This window comes from Lissotriton vulgaris, chromosome 2_1, assembly GCF_964263255.1.
Source record: "Lissotriton vulgaris chromosome 2_1, aLisVul1.2, whole genome shotgun sequence".
Taxonomy (NCBI): domain Eukaryota; kingdom Metazoa; phylum Chordata; class Amphibia; order Caudata; family Salamandridae; genus Lissotriton; species Lissotriton vulgaris.
Genome location: NC_141687.1, coordinates 323,688,873 through 323,707,774, shown reverse-complemented (window position 1 = coordinate 323,707,774; position 18,902 = coordinate 323,688,873). Strand labels below are relative to the sequence as shown.

Here is an 18,902-nt window from a genome sequence, read left to right as displayed (position 1 = left end):
GCATAATAAATGATGACACAGTGCACCTGGATACAGCAATCTTCATTGAGGCTCTTCAATAAATTCTTCACTGTCACCCTCCGCCATTGCCCCTCATTTCTCCGTAGTCCCTCTCTCACATGTATATGATTTGCTTTGAAGTGCCTCTTATACCAGTGAAGGATGTTGGAGCATTTTACATCACACACACATACTGTGACAATGAATTACACGTGTGTAAACAAGTGTATAGAACATTTTACATAAGACAAAGGGCACTACAAAGTGTTGGATTCACATGCCATGTATGCATTTTTTTAAGAGTCCTTGGTATGGGGAAGCTCAAATTTAGGATAAAGAACGTAGCACAGTGGTTAGGGTTGACTTTACTAATAAGAATTTATTTCTACCTGAATAAGCCCTTTTTAGCAAAATTGGGATAGTGAAAGACTGGAAAATAAAAAATAACTTTTTAACCTAGACTACAATAGTAATTTATGAACTGCACAGTGACAAAAGCAGTAACCCACTGAGCTATGCACATAAAATATTTTTGGTGATCTGCATAGTACATACTCTTTGCAGCAGGCATATAAACCCTCTGCGCTACATTAGATGATCAAAACTGCCACATGACAAAACTCTGATCTCTCTCCAGCAGGTACAATAATCACCAGAGTTATCTTGGCATTTTTATAGTTGCCTGAAAACTGTTGGGATATACCAGGAAATATGCAGTGCTTTTAAAACAGCTGCACTGCTACGAAACTGGCTCCCGGTAACAAAAATGGGCTCCCATCCTTCCAGCCTCCTGGAGAAACAGGTATGTACAAGACCCTCTCCTGCAGCCTTACGACCTGCTCTCCACAACTATTGGAACACCCCCGCCCCCCCACTTTGGACACCTGCTGCCCCCATGCAACAGAAACCCTCAACTACGTTTACATGCCTGGTGTGTTCCCACGGGTGGATGGGAGGTTTCACATTATGCTTATAACTCTGGTTTCTGAGAATGTTACCCCCTACCTGTGTAAGCCCTTGGGGAAAGTTAAGGTGTGGTTATGAGTTGTTATGGCATGTTATCTGTCACTTTCATGAATTTGGCTGACACAGTGTCTATTGAGATTAACAAACTGCTGTAACAGCCACAAATTATATGAAACAATAAAAGAAAAAGCAAGACAGTATACCTACCATACCAAGCAGGTGACCTAAATATTTACACCAAGAAGAACCTGCTTAGGCACCTTGGATGCCTGCAAGCGACTGATGTAAGCCTGTGCAGCGGATGAATGAAATGCAAATTCTAACTTAAGTCTGTAATTCTTATGAAACGACAAGAAACTTACGTGACAAAAATAAGAACTTTTATTATACCAACTGTACTGTGAAATCCGTGGATTTGCTTGACACCCTTACATAAATCGAGTCACAGTTTCGATAACAAATAAAAGTCCAGATCTTTCAAGGCATTTCTTGCTCCAGTGTGCTGTGTGTGCTTCATTGAAAGCCCCATTCCTGTCCCTTTTTAATTGATGTTCAACTGTGTTGGCTTGTTAGCTCCCCCTCCATGGCACTCCAACTGCCTCACCATTGATGGAGCAAGGACTTGTACAAAAGAGACTTGCTTGGACGCAATCCTCTTGTATAAGTTTTAACCACGTATTAACTTTGTATTGTGTAAAATTAATATGCACAACAGACTACACTATAAAAAGTGAAGCTTGTCTATGTGTTTTACTAACGAGTAACTCGAGTGAGATTCTAAAATGGCTGCTAACTGAAAATATTTAGTATGAATGCATCTATTGCATCTGTGTAGTATGACATACTTTCGCTTGGAGCGAATCTTTTGCACTTGCGGAGTGGCTGACAAAATGGCTGCTTTGAACTCACATGCTTGGCATCTGCTGTGCTAAAAACGAAAACAAGTTATTTTACTAATGCTAATCCGGGGATAGCATTAATAAGTCAATGGGGTTAGAATAGAGCTACGTGGTATACAGTGAAACCATTTATTTTTGATTTTAATATTTGCCTTTTTGACTTTTATCAATAGTGCTTTTTATGGTCCTTTTTATGTGAACCATAGTCGGTTCCCTCCTGATTGGTGCACATGCGTAGTACAATCGAGCTGGAAGTAGCGATGCCATCTTGAATACCGTCCAAGGTTAAGAAGGGATACTTTTCCTGGGAAACGGAACAACAGTCCACTGACACGGATGAGAACCTGTGAACTATTATAATTTGTGACAATAATGATGTGAATGCGGGTAGGAATAAAGACTTATGAATAAAGGGGATGGGTTTATTAACAAAGGGTTAACTGAGAAGAGTGAAATGGGGCATGGCCAAGATGGCTGCAATGACGGTCGTACTGTGCTGAGGCTCCATGCTCGGGCAGGCATCTTGCCATTACACTAAGTCAAATCTGGCCGGAAAACAGACACCCGGGAATCGGAACAAGAGGAGCACCGGGTGATAAATGCTGAGGCCAGTAATTAAGCGGATTTTGGAGGAAAATTGAACTTTAGCGGCGCCGACACCCAAAGACCAGATGGCATCTGCCCACCTCAGACCCCAACTCCTAATCAGCCACACTCGTTCCCGGCAGCAAGCCCCGGTGACACAGCCTGCGAAGTGGAGTGCAGGGTGCGGAGTGCTGAGGTGGCGACAGCACTATCACAAACACCACAGGAGAACATAACGAGATCGGAGGAGACACTGGTAATCGGACTGGCGGTCGGAGACTGCCTCTGACTCCCACCTCTGCGGCACCATACAGACGAGAGCCCGACTCCTACGAGTCCTACAAGCCAGCAGATCGCACCGGAGAAGTCTGCAAGGGCACCATTGATCCGAAGGCAGTAAGCACACTTCACACCCCTTCCACCTGTGGTCCCTTCACAAGATCGAACACCGCTAATTATCAAGGCTGCCTGGACTCAAAAAGAGAAAAAAATACATCAGACTAATAAACAGAATATATTTTTGTATGTGTGCCTAGATTAATTATTTGTTTGTATATCTATGATATAGTTGTTAGCACAGATGTATTAGTAGCACTTCTGCCCAGTGCCAACCTCTTAAAATGGACTCAAAATGGCGCCAGTGAGACTCAGCGAATGAAACAGACTGGGAGCTGAGGAACAGTCCAGCGCCGGTACACTACAACAATTGAAGAGAGGTAGGCTGGGTGCCCCTGAGCCGCCTACTATTCAGTGTGTGACCCCCTATCGACACTAGGGCCGGTTAGATGTGCCAGAGATGGTCACTGCCTGACCTTAATATGGCAGCCTAGATGCCAGCACTGAACTCCCGCCAATGAGGCCTCCCTCCCCCGGCGATATAACTGAGACACATCTATGACCACCTGACGCCTGCTCTGTACCCTACGGGTCTGAGGCGCATTCCAGCGCAAACAACCGAAGCAGCCACAGGTGCCCCTTGCGCTTCACCGATGCTGCCTGACCTCAAAATGGTGCCTGTGAAATACCACAACTGTCATTGACGGTAGGGGAGGCAGAATCCGACGGCGGAGTGCAGCGGTAGACAGGAGGAGATGGCCAGCTGATTCTGTCACACCACTCGGTAATCCTCAGGTGTCCTTTCCCTCTACTGCAATTCGTGCTGGTCAGACATAGCTCAGACTGACCTCAGCACAGCAGAGTGAATGCTCATACTGCAGTACCACCGAGGAGCCTACCTTCCCACCTCTATACACCAGACGCCTTGGAGAGGAAGCCCGGCGACAGCACCTGGACCAACCGCAACATAAAACTGGGGACCCCTCTTGGTAAAGAGCACACTGCCGCCTGCACTGACAACGGCTGCCCGAGTGGCCCTGAAAAGGAACTGAGGGCACACACATAGCGATTGTGAGCAAGACCGAGACACTTTGTAGATGGCGGCCCGGCCACACGCGTCCCAGACGCAGGCAATACCCAGCACGCCAAAAGCCACTCCAGCCAGCGCAATGGGGAAGCCCAGAGCAACGCAAAACATGACTGTTCCTGAGACAGCGCCTGAGAACCAGCCGACTGCCTGCACATTGACTAAGACAACTATGACGCAATCGGACCAATCCATTTCGGATGCACTTGACCAAGTAATTGCCGCTATTGAACTCTCTAGGATGTCCATGGAGGAACGCCTCGGCACCCTAACGACGGACATAAGTCTCCTCAGAGATGACCATCGCAAATTGGCTGACAGTGAAAGACGGAGAGAAAACCATGACGGAGATGCAGCCAATTGTTACGGTCCATTAAAAAGCCTTCCAAACTATCCTGGGCCATCTAACCACCATGGAAGAATGCGTGGACGATCTCAAAGGGCGCTCGAGACAACGTAGATCGCGGAAGCGACGCAGCAGAGGGGACACGGCAGCAGCGACCCACACCCTGGAATCCCCTGATCTGGAGCTAATCATGCAAGAGCAACGTAAAGCCTTGCAGGCGGTGACGGACTTGCCGCCTCCCAACCTACAGACAGCTTAGACCGAGCCCCGCACCTCTTCGCTTCGAATGGGGACGGCGACAGCGAAGGGATTCCTTCATGGGGCGGACTCGGTCACCCAGCCCCTGGTTACCCCACAGACTGCTGACACTATGATCTGATGAGCTGATGAAGGCACTAGAACCCTCTCGGAATGAAGCTGTCCTGCTGACAGTGCTATACAGCCCTGCACTGTCAAACCCACCCACGATGTGCACATAGCACGTACCGGATTGCTCACAGTCCAGATGACGAACACTAATCCTGCAAAAGCTCCTGGGTGGACCTACCTCGCAGACATACAACGCCACCACGCTTAATGTATTAGCACTCTTCTCGGTTATGGGAGTCAGTTTGGACATATCACCCCCAGCGATACGTCCTCGGTATTGGGACTGTTTCCCTATCCAAGTTATCTGTTCACCTTCCCCGTTGAATCTCATCCTCTCCCCACATGGGCATACACACAACAGGGAAAATATGCTACACAAGTGGGCGACAACAGGCTATACCTATGACTGCTACATTGACAGACGCTGCACGGGCACTCTGGTCCAGATGGGATTCATTCTACCAGTTTGCTTAGACCACACAAAATGGCCGTCAGAACACTGTAAGCGGACGTGTTTTAATGTAAAACGTGAGAGGCCTTCACACACTGAGCAAACGTTATGCTGTCTATTCCTACGCTAAACGCCAGGACGCACGAATCATACTCTTACAGAAGACACACTTAACCACACCGGAAATAGATCAATTGCGGGCCAAATGGCCATATGGGCCACGTCGTACTCTGCCTATGTACGTGGAGCGCTAATCTGGATCAGACCAGGCACCCCATTCCAAGAGATCAGGAGGGTGATAGACAAGGAGGGAAGGTTGCCCTAATGGTGGGACTTGTAGACAGGCAGCCAATACTCTTAGGCAGCAGATACACCCCAAATGTTGAGCAGGATAGGTTCGATGACCACCTTACAGGAATTCTGGCCCAATTTGCATCCATACCATGGATATTGGGGGGCGACTACAACTGTACACTCAATCTCGCCCTAGACCAATCCAACCCCCCGCCCCAACACTCTCCTGCCTGTAAGCAAACAGAACGCTTTCAAAACTGGGTCACACAATGGGCATGGAGAGAGCACCACCCACAGGCCCGGCTATACTCGTTCCACTCCATCCCACACAACTTGCGAGTCAGACTGGACAGATTCCTTTGCACAGCATCGCTAATACCCAAAATTCAGCATGTGGATTACCTCGGCCGGATTCTTTTCGACCATGACGCTCACTTAATATGCCTACACTGGTGACCTCCCCATCCCCCTGTTCCCACATGGAGACTAACGCACCACTGCCTGACAGATCCTGTTTTCAAAAACGAGCAAGAGATAAGTACACAGGAATACTTCTCTCATAACACGTGCATGACAACATCACAATTGATGGAGTGAAACGCATTTAAAGTGGTGGCCAGGGAAGAATGTATAAAACATTTAGTAGGGGTGAAGCGAACACTGCAACGGGCACTAACACTAGCTGAATCAACACTAGCCACACTTACCAAACACTAAGACGCCAACGAGGTGAGTATCGCCCAAGTAGCACAGGCAAAGACGGACCATCTGGCAGCTATCACAGACTTATGTAGGTACAACTATAAGGCATTTGCGACCAGGGTACACAGGGAAAAAGATAAAACAGGCACACTGCTCGCATGGCTGGCTAAACAGGACACATTAGTAAAACCCATTACAGAAGTGCTAGATCCCCTCAGAAATATACTACGCTCACAAACAGAAATCCTAGTAGCATTTCAACAATACTACACTAAGGTATACCGCAATCCAGAACAGTCCGGACTGGCAGCGATCAATCAATTCCTCGACCCACTGACAATCCCGCAAATCACGAAGGCAGAGGAAAATGAGCCAGATACAGAGATACAATCTACTGACAGCACCCAAGCAATCACCGCACTGGCGCGCAACAAAGCTCCAGGCTTGGATGGCTTCCCCTTGGAATACTACACAACTTTCTCCCCCCTGTTGGTTCCCCACCTTGTAGAAATGTTTGCGGCCGCACTAGAGAAGGGAGAACTACCCGGCTCCCTTCGGGAATCAGTCATCGTAACCTTCCCAAAGCCCGATCGTGACCCATGCCAGATAGCCTCCTACCGGCCCATCACGCTGCTGTCAGAGGATTGTAAGGTGCTAGGGAAGATATTAGCAGACTGCTACACATAAATTCTATGACCCCCTGGTTCACCCAGACCAATGTGGTTTTGTTGCCGGCAGGAACACATCCCAAAACATATGCCAGCTATTTCACATCCACGATCAGGTAAGCACCATGTTTCCCAGAGCGGCCTGCCACATCTTAGACCTAGAGATGGCCTTTGACACCCTCACATGGCCATACCTATTCTCAGTTCTAAATCAGACGGGGATAGGTCCCATCCTCCTGGCTTATACGCGACTCCTGTACACCAAACTTACCTCACGCATCCGTATGGGACGATACATATCATCATCCTTTGCTGAAGATAGAGGCACGAGGCAGGGCTGCCCACTTTCGCCCCTGCTATTCGCCCTCGGGGTAGAGCCCCTCGCCATACCATTGTATCGGGAAAATTGGGGCATTCCCATGGCGGGCACCGTGCACAGTGTCTCCATGTACGCTGATGACCTATTACTATATATTCAGGACATCACCGCAGAACTGACATCCATACAGACAACACTGATGGAATTCGCAGAGGAGTCCGGCCTTTGAGTAAACTGGGACAAGTCCATAGTTTATCCATTGCACCCCGATCTCGCCCATCAGTAAGTTAGGGTGGGTGAACAGGGCCTACACTGGAGTGTGAGCGCCCCCGCTACCTCGGAGTGCATCTATACCATTCCCGATCTGATATTTTCGAGGGCAATCACTGCAGAGCGCTAGCTGGAATCAGATCGGTGGTCGGGTTCTGGAAGACTCTCCCACTGGCCCCGATCGCCCGAGTCGCCAAGTTACAATTGCCCCCCACACAGGGAGGGCTGGGTGCACCCTCTTTCGAATTGTACTTCTTAGCTACACAACTGCAGTTGCTATCCTTCTGGACGGCAGGCAGACACATGGCTGAGACCCATACGGCGACCTGCGGGACTCCCGTCCCAGAACTCTGTTGTTTACTGCTACCAGACACCAAACAGCGGCGCACTTACCGGTTACAAGTGTCAGTAGCCAGCAGGTGTATGCAGAGGATACATCGAATGTCGGCGGGGGCACCACTGTACTCTCCTTTGCTGCTGCTGGCTGGCTGGCCCAGATGAGAAATATACTACACACCAAGCATGCTCCACCTCTGGACAGAACATTCGCTCACTGAGATGGAGTCCTTGTTCGAGGACGGACAGCTGAAACCATTTCGTCAAATTATGGATGAATATGGTGTCCCCCTTGGCCAATTTTTACTTCACAGACAGCTCATTGAAAGCTTCTGGCCAAATCACAATCAGTCGACAGAAGAGCCAGCCACCTACCCGGTCATTCACATGATCCTGCACATGGAGGTGGGACGACACCTAATCACCTGGCTTTATAAAGCCATATGGGAACTGATGCACCAACCCCTAGACGCCCTGCGGGCCACGTGGGAGGAAGAGTTGGTATGTCAACTGCATGACAAAGAATGGGAAATAGCCCTTGAATACCCTAAAAAAGTATCCAGAAATACACAATTTAAAAACATCCAATTCTATATCCTACATAGAGCGTACCAAACACCCGCGAGCCTCCAGCGGTTTTTCCCGGACTCCCAATTCCTATGCCCCAGATGTCCGTCACCGGATGCCGACTTCTGCCACATGTTCTGGAGCTGCCCTACACTACAATCATTCTGGCAAACAATCCCCGAGACACTCAGAGACCTTACGGGGCTACCATACATGAACAAGTGGGAGGCTTGCGCAATAGGAGTCTTCTGGAGACGGAAACAACACAAGGTGTCCACCGGGTTCATATCACTAGCTTTGCTCCTAGCAAAAAGAGGCATAGCAATGTACTGGCGGTCCCCCACAGGCCCCCCATTAGCGGCATGGGTGGGGGCAGTACACAAGTGGGCAGCAGCGGAGGAGGAATTACTAAGGGAGAAGGAGGTAAAATGGATGCGCAAACATCCCATATCCATGGAATGGACTCTATTGTTGCTTCAATTCAAACAGTGTCCCATACATGATGAGTCAGACAACTGCATCACCACTCACACAGCAATAGACATGTAACAAAGCTAGATACAGCAATCACATACCACACAAAGCAACTAGATGCAGGATGATGACTGGACCGATTCCCCGTAGCAGAACCCTGTCACACCTGCCAATGAAAATACAATAGCCCGGCGCCCCGTTTGTCCCCTATGCCTAAAGATCCTCAGACCACCACCCCAATTCCACCTCCCCAGTTCAATATTGACATTGACTACAGAAATGTTTGTACTGAATACAAGATAAACATCAATCAGGAGACAAGATTGAAATACCCAATGTTGTTCATCACATGAAATTAAGCCAATTTCACATGTCGTGTAATGCATTGAGTTTCTATCAAAGAAATGTTAATTAAAATATTTCAACAAAAAAAAAGAAAAAAACTGAGAAGAGTGGAATGTAAGCATGGTGTGATGATCACCTCCTTCCCCTTTTCTGTCCAATCCTGAGTTAGGAGTTTCATGATATTGAAATATTATTGGGAGGTACATTCATATTGTAGGGTATAATTGAGGTAGTTCTTAGCTAGTTAGTGAGAGCTTGAGACTGGGAGGCTGCCCGACGTGACGTCGATGCTGAATGCTGCAGAGGTCGGGATGCTGTCGGAGTGACGAGAGACGCTGAAGAAGAATCGAATGCAGACCACTTAAAATTAAATCGAGTTAATTAGAAGAAGATCGCAGAAGACATCTTGAGCAGGAAGAGAGTGTCAGAGAGGGGTGCTACGCAAGCGTTGGTGATAGAGAGGTCATCTAACCTGTCCCGATTCCTGTCCTGAAGCCTTTGGTCCCCAGATCTTCCCTTGGGGAGCCTTGCCAGCCCCTTGGCCAGAGGGCTTGGTTTTCACACCATACTCAGTAACTATAATTATATGTCTGTTTATGTGCCTATGTCATTTTCTCTCTATCCTCTCCTTTCCATGCATAGTCATTGCGTAGTTCAAATGAATACGTTTGATAATTGATTCACTTAATCTTCCTTCTTATGAATAATTGTGACAGTACTGTACTTGTAAGTGGTTTACATGCAATTAATCTAGATAAAGATTTAAAATACTTCCTGAGTCTGTGGTTATTACATCAAATATAAGTAGATCGTATTATTGATATTTCACCATCAACTAGTTCAACTAATTTGGTCCATTGACCAGAGGAAAGAACTTTTTGATTAGTGAAAGATTAGTTGAGAATAAGGCAATACTAATCTAGAACAATAAAAATTACAAACAATTTAACCCAGCGGTTTAATACCAGGTAGTGTGTATGTGTCTTTATGGGCCCAGGTGAGTATATGGTATTAGATTACCTGTTGCTGGTAAGCCACTGGATCACCATCACATTTTATTTGCAATCCTAAAACAATTCACTTTTTCTATAGTCCTCTGTGACAGAAATGCGTGAAGCAGCGATCATCAAAACTGTTTTTTTCGTTTAATGTCTGTCTGACATTATTCAACCAATTGACTTCTTTTCCCAGCCTCAGTGCATTAAAATGCTTCACATTCTAGTACCTTTCCAGGAAGAATACAAGGATCTGACACTGTACCAAAGCCACATTTCTGCACGGGGAGCCTGGGCTTTTCACCTTTATCAGGACCACTTTTTGCTGGCATTAGGTTTCTGTGCACTATGACACTGGCAATCGATGCCAGGGTGCTTGTGCTCTGCCATTAAAATTACACCCTAAAATGCGTGTCAAGCAATTGGTATTTAACTCTCAAGTAAGGCCATTGTAAGCTGGTGCAGAAAAAGTGGTGTGGGTGTTAAGTGTTTTATGTGGGCTGCAGTGTGTATTTATTCCAATAACAGATATGTTGGAAATGCATATCTTCATGGAGCACGGTGGTTGTCTGGCAGGGCTGTAGATTGAAAGTACTGCAGTGACACATGGCAGGAAGGATAGCAGCGTAGGGTTATTCTTTACGGCAACTGGTAGAAGGTTCCATGTCTTGACAGTCCATAACAGAAAGCTTCTTCCGCCCCAGCGTGCTTTCTTGAACCTGGGTTCATATATGAGTTTACTATGTGCAGATCTTAAACTTCTTGTTGGGACAGACCAATTCAAATGAGTCCTCAGGAATAGAGGAGCAGAACCGTCTAGTGCTTTGAAGGCTAAGCATTGGGATTTAAACGTAATCCTTTTGTCCACTGGGAGCAAGTGTAGGGCTCTTAGGCTGTGGGAACAGGCTGGTACCTAGGAATATCCAATAGTAATATGGTTGCTGCGTTTTGAAGAAGCTGCAACCTTTGTAGGTGCTGTGTTTAGATCCCTATGTACAGTGCATTACCATAGTCCAACCTGGACAAGGCTAATGCTGTAACAAGTGTTTTTAGGGAGCCTGACGGGATGAAAGGGTGAGCTTTCCTGATCAATTTTAGGATGAACCAAATGGATGAGGTGAGGGTATTGATCTGATTTCCGAATGTCAGGTTGTCATCAAAAATGAACCCTATGTTTTTGACCGTATGTACTGGAGCTTGAATGTCGCCCAGACAGGAGGGCCACCATCTATGTGACCAAAATAATGCAAATGGCAGTAGCAATGCTGCACAGATATTGGAATCCTGTTTCCCTCTGTTTGTTTATATTAGATGTAACTGTTATATTCTCTTTCCTGATCAGAAGTGTCTTTACTGCTAGAGACAGAGCAAAGTGCAGGACAATGAGACACATCACCTCCAACTCCCTCCATTGGAGGAGTGCTTTGTGTCCTAAAAGGACCATCTACCTTGAAGAGTTTAATCCTCCATACATGCACCCCAGCCATGTCCACTAGCAGGTCACCACAGTCGAGGCTGAGAGAGTTTGAAGAACTTCCTTCCTCAGATTGAGATGGCTCCAGCCACCAATTCAGTACTTTCCTTACAGCTTGCTGCATCATCACTCTCTGGTCAAAGTCTTGAGACACTCAGTTCAATAAAGCCAAGATGTATTTTCCTAGTATCCTACATGAAATCCTGATAAAGGAAATGCCATAACTGTAGCTGTGGAGAAATGTCAAGACTTGATTATTGTCTAGAAGTGACTGGAATCTAGATGGAGAATGGATTAACCAATCATCTAGATACAAATGTAACATAGTTCTCGCCCAGGAGCTTGCATTCTTCTAATCCAATACTGAATAAAATCCCCCTGAAGCTTTTTTGAGCAGAATAATGTAGGTTTCCTACGCTTTAAAACGTTTCTGATGGTGAGACCTCAAGGAATGTATATAATGCCTCCTGGAGGCCCAGTTTGAATAGTTGAGGAGGAGCTAGCATGATTTCTATCTTTGAAAGCCTTGGTGACCATATGATTCAATTGGCCAACAAAGACCTTGTTACCCAGAAAGGCAATCTTCAACACACTAGATTTTTTTCTGCTTCTCTTCTCCAGTCCCTCATCCACAGATAGTGCCTGGCCAACCCAGCAGCACCACAAGCTACACAAGTAGCTCCTGTAGCATCACAGGTGATACTGGATAGGAAATATGCTTGTTGTTACATCCGAATTGGTAGACCCCACAGTCTTAGGGTAGTCTCCTGCATACTTTTTGCCTACCTCCTCTCCTTTTCTGACCTTGTTTGTGCTGGAATTAGGACAATGTGCACTTTACCACTGCTAACAAGTGCTAAAGTGCTGTGCTCTCTCCCCTCAACATGGTAATAGTGGCTCATCCCCAATTGGGATATTTAATCTACTTATAAATTCCCTAGCATAGTGCCTATCATGTACCCAGGGCCTATACATTAAATAATACTAGTGGTCCTGCAGCACTTGTTGGGCCACTAACTTATGTAGGCCTCTAACCGTGGCTTGGGCCTGCCATTGCATAGCCTGTGAGTGCAGTTTACACTGCTCTGTCGACCTGACAAGATAAACCTCTTTATATATAAGTCACTCCTAAGTTAGGCCCTAGATAACCCAGAGGGCAAGGTGCAATGTAATTTAAAAGGCAGGACATGTACTTTAAGGTTTTACATGTCCTGGTAGTGAAAAGATTGCAAATTAGTTGTTCACTACTGCAAGGCCTATCTCTCCCATAGGATAACATTGGAATTACCTTATTACATTTTTTAAGTGTAATTCCCAATTATGACGAGATAGACTTTTCAAGTTTAGTGTCTCTGGAATCACAATTTAAAATCAAAACTTATGGTGAAATCGGATTTTAAATTGCAACTCTGAAAATGCCATTTTTGGAAAGTTGACACTTGGTACTTGCTACCTGTCTCTGGTACACGTCTGGGGAGGTTGACAGCTTGGCTTTTTTTATTTCCCCCAGTCTGCCACACACAATGGGAGCTTAGGTGAGACTTGATGGGCCATTCTGGAGGATGGGAGGGAGGAGCGGGACCCAGCCTGACTTGCACCTGAATAGGCTGTGTCCTGTCCTTACACAAAGGGAGACATACCCCCCTGTAGTGAGCCTGGGGCCAGGAAGGGAGGACCTCTGTGCACTTCAAATGCATGTCTTTGAAGTCTCTCCCACTTCAAAGGCACAACTGGGTATAAGTACTGAACATCTGACACTGCCACTTCAGGATTCTTCTGGACGTGTGAACATTCTGCCAGGAAGAAGGACTGCTGTGCTGCTGAAGGACTACCACTCAGCTGGACTGCTGATTTGCTGGACTCCCGTCTTGCTGTGCTGTCCTGCTGCCTGCTGTTTCCCTGCCTGGGTGAGAAGGAATGGACCTGTATCACTTGAACTCAGAGTGACTCCAAGGGCTAGCTGGCTTGCCTCCTGATCTGAAGTCTCAGGGGCATAAAAGACTTCCAACTTACCTGGTTCCGCAACTGAACTCTGCCATCTGCGAGTCTCCCCTAACAAGTGATGCCAATCCAGTCCTGGCACTTATAAGTGAGGCCTAAGGTGCTATCTTCAATGAGATCCACACATCCTCTCTCGAACTGGCGCATAGGCGCTGTTGCATAGATCACCTCCGGAACCAGTCTTGACGCTTTCCCTGGCTCAAGGTCCTCGTCCTGGTATCTCTGTTGACAATAGCCTCGATGAGGAAAACTCCACACCGCAGACCCTGCGCTCATCAGAGCTGAAGCATCACCGCTGTTGTGTGGAATAGGACCAGCGCATTGCCACCATTGAAAGGATCGACATCGATGCATCGCTTCGACATCAACGCATTACTTTGGCAGCACCCTGCAGCTTTGATGTCGCTGCAGCCAGGAAACAAAGGTACTTTTGTTCAGTGGGCCTAACTGAGTCCCTGGATCCGGCCCACGCTCCATCACGGTTGGCCTGAACTTTCGACTTTGTCCCGGTCCGGTGCGACCCGATATGCCAAGTAAGCCCTTATTGCTTCTAAGCACTATTTTACAGTTTATTCTTTAAAAATTCGTAACTCAAGTTCTACTTATTAGATTTCTGTCATTTTGGTGTAGTTTTATTTACTCAATTAAGTTCTATTTTTCTTAACTGGTGTGGAAAATGTTTGTGTGGTGTTTGCACTGTTTTAATTTACACATTGCCTCCTATGTTAAGCTGCCTGCTCAGGGCCAAGCTACCAGAGGTTAAGCACAGGTTAAATTAGGGTTTGCCTGCTTCTTACCTTGACCATTAGCGACACGTATAAGGTGAAAGTGGTGGGGCAGCCCGGGGGGTAATAACAAAATAAAAAACTAAAATAGGAAAATAACGTACCTGCTGCTCTTCTGCTTTCTGCTATGCACAGTTTGAGGCTCTCAGACTCCCCTATGGCCAACCCAGACGCTGCTCTCATGCTGGTACCCAGCATGAGAGAAGCACTAGGATTGGCCTGGGAGGGCAGGTTTTCTACTCCAACGGGGACTGAGAGCCTTGTCTGCAGTTCTCCACCAGGCAAAGCATCTTAGGTTAGAGAGATGTCAGAGAGCATGTTGGTGTGGTTGTCCTAAGACAGCCAGCCAAACTGACATGTGCACTGACAGCAGTGCCCACCACTCCTCCTCCATGCTTCCATTACTCTGGTAAGTATGGCCCAGCCCTCAAGATTCGGCTCCCTGAAGAAAAATAAAATGATAATGAAACTGTTTTATTTTCATTTTACATTTCAACTTTGTCTCTGCTGCCAGAGGGGTGATGCCGCTGATCCTGTCTATAATGGTGGTTACTGCCTGAGTTGATACTAGTCTAGAAAAGGGTTTTTAAGTGATCTGAGAATTCCTAAGCGCTCTGCTGAAGTGGACGCAATAGTTCTAAAAAGAATAAATGTCGCTATATGGTGCAACTAGGTGAGGGGATAAGCCCTGTAACCCCCAATTGAGTGTGGAAAAGAAACCCTCACAATACAAAATTCGAGCATAGACCTAGGCACACACTAATTAGATGTAACAGTTTGTTAGTGTAGACATATACAGTACATTATGCACGCCAACAAATACAGAAATGACCTCTTGATGAGTTTTGAGTTTGTTTAGTCTTTAATTTTCGAGAAAAACCAACCGACACGTGTTTCGTCGCATGTGGAACAATCTTTCCGCGACTTCCTCAGGGCAGTATTCGAAGATTTTAGATCGATGGATTGTTGCTCAGCCAGTGATAATTCCGACCCGGCCCGGCCCGAGACAAAGTGGTCAGCTTCAATATTAAACAAAGGATTTGGAGGATCCGTATCAAATTATGTAAAACGCTCGTATGCACTCGGATTTCTGAAAAGAACCCAATGATATCAATAGGGTGAACCGGAGAATGCCTTTAGTAGGGCCGAAACAGAGTATGGTAGTTGGTCTTGGTGGACGTTGTGGGGGAGAATAAAGCAAGAGGAACGGATAACTCCTCGTGCGTCGGTAATCTCAAAGTATATGTGCCTCGGTGTCTCGCCCACGGGCACAGTGTTCCTGGATGCCTGACTAGGGCTCGTACCCAAATCAACCAACAATTACATTAACAAGAATTAACAAGCATAGATCTAGCCAGGTGTTCATATCCTTAATTACGAATTGAGCAGAGTAGTCCCTTTTCTCAAAGCTTGATTGTTATCCACATAAAACCTCTTCGTAGCGTTTCTCCATTACATTCTCTATTCTCTTGTCCACTGAGTCAGGAGAGCAACACTCTAGAATTAAAGATTCATAGCAACCAGGGTAGCTAGAATTGAATCAATTTCAAAGAAATGAGACAGTACTTCTTCTGCATCTTCCGAAAAATCCAAATCGTGCCACTTTTGCAGAATTGAGACTCATGAGGAGGAAGAAACATGTTTAAAGGTATATAACACTTCTGAAAAAGGTGTTGTTTTCAAAGGACCGGAGGCACGCATTTCAAAAGTTTTTTTTTTAGTTTGATGGTTGGCAAACCAGATTGTGTTTGACAACGCTAGCCCATGTGCACATTTAAAACTTGGGGCCAGATGCAGGAAGGCTATTACCGGTCGGTAATGGCCGAAATTAATGAATTTCGGCCGTTACCGACCAGTAATAGGCTTTTCTGATGTAGGGGGAGAAATTAACGATTCGGTAATTTACTGAATCGGTAATTTAGGGAATTGGTAAATTACCGATTTCTTAAATACCGATTCAGTAAGTTACCGAATTCCTAATGTAGGGAGCACTTAAATGAGTGCTTATCCCATGGTAGGATTCGTTATTTACCACCAACTACAAGTTGGTGGTAAATAACGAAAACACCCCAAAGAGCAATTTTATTCAAATTGCTTCAGTGCCATGTTGCAGACATACATGCCCTTACAGCATGTATCTCTGCAACATGTGCACCCATACACAATTGAGGGGTGCAACAGGGTGTAAAAGTGACACCCTGCCACCCTTCAATGTTGTCCCCCTTTTACCGAATCGGTATTTACCGATTCGGTAATTGACATTCATTCCTATGCGCCTTCAAGCCCATAGGAATGAATGGCAATTACCGATTTCTTAAATACAGATTCGGTAAATATCGAATCTTAACGATTCGGTAATTTTTACCGAATGATTTGCTACATAGCATTTACCGATTCGAAAATACTGAATCGGTAAAATTCGGTATTTTTGAATCGGTAAATGCTATTTACCTACATCTGGCCCTTAGTGCTTTATTGAACAGATGTACAGGGACATGTTCTTTTATTTAGATGGATCTCCATCAGTCACTTATAAAAGCTGATCTTCAAGCTGCCATCCCTTACACAAACACACTGTTGAGTTACTGAAAAGTCCTCAAGCTCTAAAAATTGGGTACAGGAAACGCACAAGGATATGTTTTCTGACTATTCAAGATAGCGCACAAATTTTACAACGGTGACACGCACACCTGGCGTGCGAAGTAAACTATATTTATATAGTGTGCCAGCGTCATTTAGATTGTTTTAAGCTTACTCACAGATTACAGCATGTAATCTGTTTCTGCCCCTCCGTCGTTCTTAGAGACACCAGGCAACACACCCATTGTGTGGAAAAAGGGGTTTGGCGCCTTCAAAACTTATCTGGGGGCCATTGGTGCATCTATATCCCGACCAGAAAGGAAGAAATATTTGTTTCTGCACTCTTTAGGTTTCAAGGGCAGGTCGATTTACAAACATTTGCCACCCTTAGTCAGAGTTAACGCAGAAGAGGACATTGATGAGTACATGGAGACAGTTAGAAAACTCGACTTGCGTTTTGAGGTACAACCTAGTCTGGTTGTCATTTGCCACAAATTCTTCAAAAGATAACAGTTGTCTGGAGAAGACGTAGAAACTTTTGTATCTGCACTCAGGCAGTTGAGTGCAGAATGTTAATTCGAATGTTAATTTGAAGCTTTTACTGAACAACTGATTAGGGATCAGTACATTTGCAAATCAACAGACAAGTCCATCCAAAAACATTTACTCTCTATGGTAAATCCTTCTTTGTAGGAAATGATTCTCACGGCAAAAAGCATCGAACTGTCAAACGTTTCAGTCACCGAACTAGAGATGAAGACTGTAGTTGTGGTCCGTGCCAAAGACAGTAGATCTACCACGGTGTCACAACGGACAAAAGAGTTTTTTAAACAAACAGATATTTGTTATAGGTGTGGGAATACGTCTCACTCTAAAGCGAACAAGTTTTGCCCGGGCAGAAATGCTACGTGCAGGAATTGTGGCAGATATGGACATTTTGCAAAACTTTGTCAAAGTGCTAGACAATCTAACTATGGTCTGCAGAACAAAGGTCAAGGGAATTCTTTGGGTGTGTGAAATGTTTCAGAATGTATAACAATGAGTGTTAGAGTATTTAAAACATTCAAGAGGATCTAAAAGAAATGGTTATTGTTATCCATGATGACCAAGTTATTACTGGAGATTCCTCAAAGTGTATAGATCCCTACGCTGAAATTGGTGTGGGTGACAAAAAACTTCTGTTGCTGGTTGATTCAGGCGTAAGAATAACTATGATCACTCAAGAGTTATTTGAGGAAACTTGGCATGATCGACATTTAGACCCCCCTGACTGGGCTCCTTTCTCCTATGAGGGGCGTAAGATTCAATTAGCTGGGTACTTTGAGGATGCTGTACAATTCAAAGGAAGAAGAATCCTTGGCAAGATTTACGTTGCCATCAAAGGGTTGAACATTTTGGGCTGGTTTCACCAGGGTTTGTATCAGGTGGTACTCAGACCTGGTACTAAAGAGCAAGTTAGCGTAGTTGACTCTTTAGATTACACAGAAAAGTTGACTCTTGCATTTCCCTCTGTTTTCGGGAGGGGTTTGGGAATGATCAAAGGTTTCGCCCATGAAATAAGAGTCAAGGATGGAGCAATACCCGTTAAACACAAAATGAGGAGTGTACCATTCAGTGTTGGAGAGGGTTTAGAAAGAGAGCTCAATTAATTATGTTCAAATGGTATTATTGAGCCATCTTTCTGGCTTTCTCCTCTGGTTGTGGCATGAAAGAAAAATGGTGACGTGTGTCTGTGTGGATTTGCGTAGTTTAAACAGAAACATTTGGACCTGACTCTCATCCTCTACCGAAAATTACTGAACTGTTAGCATTAACCAAAGGGGCCAAATGGTTCACGAAGTTGGGTCTTGCGTCCGCATACCAACAGGTGGTGTTAGATCCTCTGCAGAATGCCGTTCTGCCTTGCGTCAGCGGTTTTCAGAGATTGATGAGTCAAATGTTGAAATGTGTCAATAGTTTTGCTGTTTTCCAAGACGATTTCTTAATCTTTGGCCAAAGAAGAGAAAGCCATGACAGCTCACTTAATCAGGTGTTAGAGATCATGCAAGAGAAA

At 45.6% G+C, this 18,902-nt stretch overlaps 1 protein-coding gene across 1 annotated transcript in view; it reads right to left on the bottom strand.

Annotated features, from left to right (window-relative positions):
* LOC147730267 (uncharacterized) overlaps positions 1-18,902 on the bottom strand; it is a 545,933-nt gene that overhangs the window by 75,389 nt on the left and 451,642 nt on the right. The gene's annotated exons all lie outside the window — the stretch shown is intronic.